Consider the following 6000-nt stretch of genomic DNA (forward strand, 5'->3'; position numbering starts at 1 on the left):
GGCTTAAAACGCTCCTAAATAATCAATAGATCAATGACCAAATCAAAATGGAGATCCAGCAATATATGGAAACAAATGACAACAACGACACTAAGCCCCAACTTCTGTGGGACACAGCAAAAGCAGTCTTAAGAGGAAAGTATATAGCAATCCAAGCATATTTAAAAAAGGAAGAACAAGCCCAAATGAATGGTCTAATGTCACAATTATCGAAACCGGAAAAAGAAGAACAAATGAGGCCTAAGGTCAGCAGAAGGAGGGGCATAATAAAGATCAGATCAGAGAAGAAATAAATAAAATTGAGAAGAATAAAACAATAGCAAAAATCAATAAAACCAAGAGCTGGTTCTTCGAGAAAATAAACAAAATAGATAAGCCTCTAGCCAGACTTATTAAGAGGAAAAGAGAGTCAACACAAATCAACAGTATCAGAAACGAGAAAGGAAAAATCACGACAGACCCCACAGAAATACAAAGAATTATTAGAGAATACTTTGAAAACCTGTATGCTAACAAGCTGGGAAACCTAGGAGAAATGGACAACATCCTAGAAAAATACAACCTTCCAAGACTGACCCAGAAAGAAACAGAAAATCTAAACAGACCAATTACCAGCAACGAAATTGAAGCAGTAATCAAAAAACTACCAAAGAACAAAACCCCCGGGCCAGATGGATTTACCTCGGAATTTTATCAGAAATACAAGGAAGACATAATACCCATTCTCCTTAAAGTTTTCCAAAAAATAGAGGAGGAGGGGATACTCCCAAACTCATTCTATGAAGCTAACATCACCCTAATACCAAAACCAGGCAAAGACACCACCAAAAAAGAAAACTACAGACCAATATCCCTGATGAACGTAGATGCAAAAATACTCAACAAAATTTTAGCAAACCGAATTCAAAAATACATCAAAAGGATCATACACCATGACCAAGTGGGATTCATCTCAGGGATGCAAGGATGGTACAACATTCGAAAGTCCATCAACATCATCCACCACATCAACAAAAAGAAAGACAAAAACCACATGATCATCTCCATAGATGCTGAAAAGGCATTTGACAAAGTTCAACGTCCATTCATGATAAAAACTCTCAGCAAAATGGGAATAGAGGGCAAGTACCTCAACATAATAAAGGCCATCTATGATAAACCCACAGCCAACATTATATTGAACAGCGAGAAGCTGAAAGCATTTCCTCTGAGATTGGGAACTAGACAGGGATGCCCACTCTCTCCACTGTTATTTCACATAGTACTGGAGGTCCTAGCCACGGCAATCAGACAAAACAAAAAAATACAAGGAATCCAGATTGGTAAAGAAGAAGTTAAACTGTCACTATTTGCAGATGACATGATACCGTACATAAAAAACCCTAAAGACTCCACTCCAAAACTACTAGAACTGATATCGGAATACAGCAAAGTTGCAGGATACAAAATCAACACACAGAAATCTGTGGCTTTCCTATACACTAGCAATGAACCAACGGAAAGAGAAATCAGGAAAACAACTCCATTCACAATTGCATCAAAAAAATAAAATACCTAGGAATAAACCTAACCAAAGAAGTGAAAGACTTATACTCTGAAAACTACAAGTAACTCTTAAGAGAAATTAAAGGGGACACTAACAGATGGAAACTCATCTCATGCTCGTGGCTAGGAAGAATTAATATTGTCAAAATGGCCATCCTGCCCAAAGCAATATACAGATTTGATGCAATCCCTGTCAAACTACCAGCAACATTCTTCAATGAACTAGAACAAATAATTCAAAAATTCATATGGAAACATCAAAAACCCCGAAGAGCCAAAGCAATCCTGAGAAAGAAGAATAAAGTAGGGGGGATCTCACTTCCCAACTTCAAGCTCTACTATAAAGCCATAGTAATCAAGACAATTTGGTACCGGCACAAGAACAGAGCCACAGACCAATGGAACAGACTAGACAATCCAGACATTAACCCAGACATATATGGTCAATTAATATTTGATAAAGGAGCCATGGACATACAATGGGGAAATGACAGTCTCTTCAACAGATGGTGCTGGCAAAACTGGACAGCTACATGTAGGAGAATGAAACTGGACCATTGTCTAACCCCATATACAAAAGTAAACTCAAAATGGATCAAAGACCTGAATGTAAGTCATGAAACCATTAAACTCTTGGAAGAAAACATAGGCAAAAACCTCTTAGACATAAACATGAGTGACCTCTTCTTGAACATATCTCCCCAGGCAAGGAAAACAACAGCAAAAATGAACAAGTGGGACTATATTAAGCTGAAAAGCTTCTGTACGGCAAAAGACACCATCAATAGAACAAAAAGGAACCCTACAGTATGGGAGAATATATTTGAAAATGACAGATCCAATAAAGGCTTAACATCCAGAATATATAAAGAGCTCACACGCCTCAACAAACAAAAAACAAATAACCCAATTAAAAAATGGGCAGAGGAACTGAACAGACAGTTCTCCAAAAAAGAAATACAGATGGCCAACAGACACATGAAAAGATGCTCCACATCGCTAATTATCAGAGAAATGCAAATTAAAACTACAATGAGGTATCACCTCACACCAGTAAGGATGGCTGCCATCCAAAAGACGAACAACAACAAATGTTGGCAAGGCTGTGGAGAAAGGGGAACCCTCCTACACTGCTGGTGGGAATGTAAATTAGTTCAACCATTGTGGAAAGCAGTATGGAGGTTCCTCAAAAAGCTCAAAATAGAAATATCTTTTGACCCAGGAATTCCACTCCTAGTAATTTACCCTAAGAATGCAGCACTCAAGTTTGAAAAAGACAGATGCACCCCTATGTTTATCGCAGCACTATTTACAATAGCCAAGAATTGGAAGCAACCTAAATGTCCATCGATAGATGAATGGATAAAGAAGATGTGGTACATATACACAATGGAATACTACTCAGCCATAAGAAAAGGGCAAATCCTACCATTTGCAGCAACATGGATGGAGCTGGAGGGTATTATGCTCAGTGAAACAAGCCAAGCAGAGAAAGAGAAATACCAAATGATTTCACTCATCTGTGGAATATAAGAACAAAGGAAAAACTGAAGGAACAAAACAGCAGCAGAATCACAGAACTCAAGAATGGACTAACAGGTACCAAAGGGAAAGGGACTGGGGAGGATGGGTGGGTAGGGAGGGTTAAGGTGGGGGAGAAGAAGGGGGTTTTAAGATTAGCATGCATGGGGGGGTAGGAGAAAGGGGAGGGCTGTACAACACAGAGAAGGCAAGTAGTGATTCTACAACATTTGCTATGCTGATGGCAGTGACTGTAAAGGGGTTTATAGGGGAGACCTGGTATAGGGGAGAGCCTAGTAAACATAATATTCATCATGTAAGTGTAGATTAATGACACCAAAAAAAAAAAAAAGTCAGTTCCTGTGTGGAGACCTCCAATGAGTTCTACACAAGGGTATAAAGGGCATATAAAAGTGTAGGCAAAGGGTCTGTTTGTGTTTATACAGAGGATCAAAGCCTAATTGGGCTACCCCGAAAATGAACTAAGATACGATATGAAAAAGAACTTCCAACATCAGCACTCTCTGGAAGACTCATGCCAGAAGATGATCATCAAAAAAACCCAACAAAGATCCACGCACTGCTACAGCTGTAGATGCACTCATCCCACCGGTTCCTGGACTTGCCATGGGAATGAGGAAGGAGATATCTAAGCTGGCCTGTGCATACAGTAAAACAACAAATTTGACTGGATCTATACTGTTGGAACTCAACCAAGAATTAGGAGAAGTGCAAATTGTAGCGCTCCAAAATCTTACAACTACAGACTATTTACTGTTAAAAGAACATATGGGATGTGAACATTCCCCAGGAATGGGTTGTTTTAATTTGTCTGATTTCTCTCAGACTGTTCAAGTTCAGTTGGACAATATCCACCATATCATAGATAAGTTTTCACAAATGCCTAAGGTCCCTAACTGGTTTTCTTGGTTTCACTGGAGATGGCTGGTAATTACAGGTATGCTTTGGTTAGGTAACTATACTCCTATTATGTTAATGTGTGTGTGCAATTTAATTAGTAGTTTAAAACCTATCCATGCTGAAGTTACTCTACAAGAAGATATGTCAAAGAAATAATCAATCTTCCCATGTTTTCTTCCGCCTGCTACTTCTATAGCTTTTCTTCTTCCTTCCTAATTACAACCCTTAAATAGAATTCGTGCCTCATATCAAATTTACCGAGTATCATAATTCTTCCAAGTGGTAAAGATACCTCAAGACAAATGCTGGGCATAGAAGCCACAGGGTATTAATATGCAAAGAAGTAAAAAGCTAACCATTTCAAACAATAAGGCTTCTCTCTCACTTACCAACTTCACATCTCCCTGTATGGCCCTGGAAGATGACTGGTTAGCCAGAGACGGGTAAGATTCCTCAAGGGAGGAACAACCTAAGACAGGCACAGTCGCAGGGGGGCCATCAGGTGAGAAATTGGGGATCAACAGAGGTGAGGCTTAGAACCTCACCCCCCCTATTCTGAGAGAAATCTTCTGCATACATGGATGTCTTATTGCCCTTGTCTAGCTTGGATTAACACATAGTCTACAGGCACACACCTGATCATCTACAACTACCTACCACTTCAGCATCTTATTAAAAATAATAATAATAAAGAGAGAAATGTGGTATCCACATATAAATCAAGTATAAAAATCAAATGAGTATTCATATTTGAACTGACTGTTTATAGTTCATAATGCATGAGCAAAACCAAAAGTTTCTGTCATGACTGCCCTTGTACTGTTCACCATGTAACTTATTCACGATGTAAGAATTTGTTCTCCATGTAAGAACTTGTTCATTATGCTTCAGAAGATTGGAGACTGATGAAAATTAGGCTTGGGGTGGATTAATGATTGTGCATTGCATTGACTCCCCTATACAGAATTTTATTGTTGTTAACAACCATTTGATCAATAAATATGAGAGATGCCCTCACAAAAAAAAAAAGTACACACTTCAAATTGTGAAATAAATAAGTAACCGGGATGTAATGTATAGCATAAGGAATATAGTCAAAATATTGTAACAACTTGGTGTGTTGATAGCTGGTACCTAGAATTATCATGTATATAAATGTTGAATCACTGTGTTGTACACCTGAAACTAATGTAATGCTGTGTGTCAACTACCCTTCAATAAAAAATAATTATCTAAAAAAAAAAAATCTATATCATTATCTCCAACTTCCCTCAAGACATACATAGGAGGTTCCTCTACCTACATTTTCCACAGGTTCAATTAGCCTTACCCAACCCTTTCTCTCACCAAATTACTCTTGACCCGAATACTCTTCCTCATTTCATAGCCTCCCAAGACGAATGAGAAGGATGAGGAGTCACTAGCCTGTCCCTCATCACCAAAATTCAGTCTGTCTCCAAATCCTTAGAATTCTACCCAGGAAGGACCTCTCGCACTACGTTCCCTGCCATACCTATCTATACCCCTCACGTGGACCATGGAAATCACTGTCTAACTTAGGGGCCAGCAAACGTTTTCTGTAATGGGCCAGAGAGCAAACACTGTAGCCTTTGTGAGCTACGCAGTTCCTGTGACAACTGTTCAGCTCCACAGTTGTAATAAAAAAGCGGCAACTGACAAAATGTAAATGAATCAGCATGGCTGTGATCCATCCAGTAAGGCTTTATTTGTGGACACTAGAACTTGAATTTCATATAATTTCATGTGTCATGAAATACTTTTTCTTTCCCCCACTTAAAAATGTAAAAGCCATTCTAAGCTCTCAGGCTGTGCGAAAATGAGGGGAGGCAAGGCCCATGGGTATAGTTCGGAACCCCTGGTCTAAATGGCCCCTGTCCCTCTGCTTGGCAGCCAGATGACTGCCTGAACACAGGTCTGAACATATGTAACTTGTCTATTTACACATCTCCTATGTGTCCTTTGCACACACACTTACTAGACTGACTATAAGAC

Source organism: Manis pentadactyla, chromosome 1 (assembly GCF_030020395.1).
Source record: "Manis pentadactyla isolate mManPen7 chromosome 1, mManPen7.hap1, whole genome shotgun sequence".
Classification (NCBI taxonomy): Eukaryota; Metazoa; Chordata; class Mammalia; order Pholidota; family Manidae; genus Manis; species Manis pentadactyla.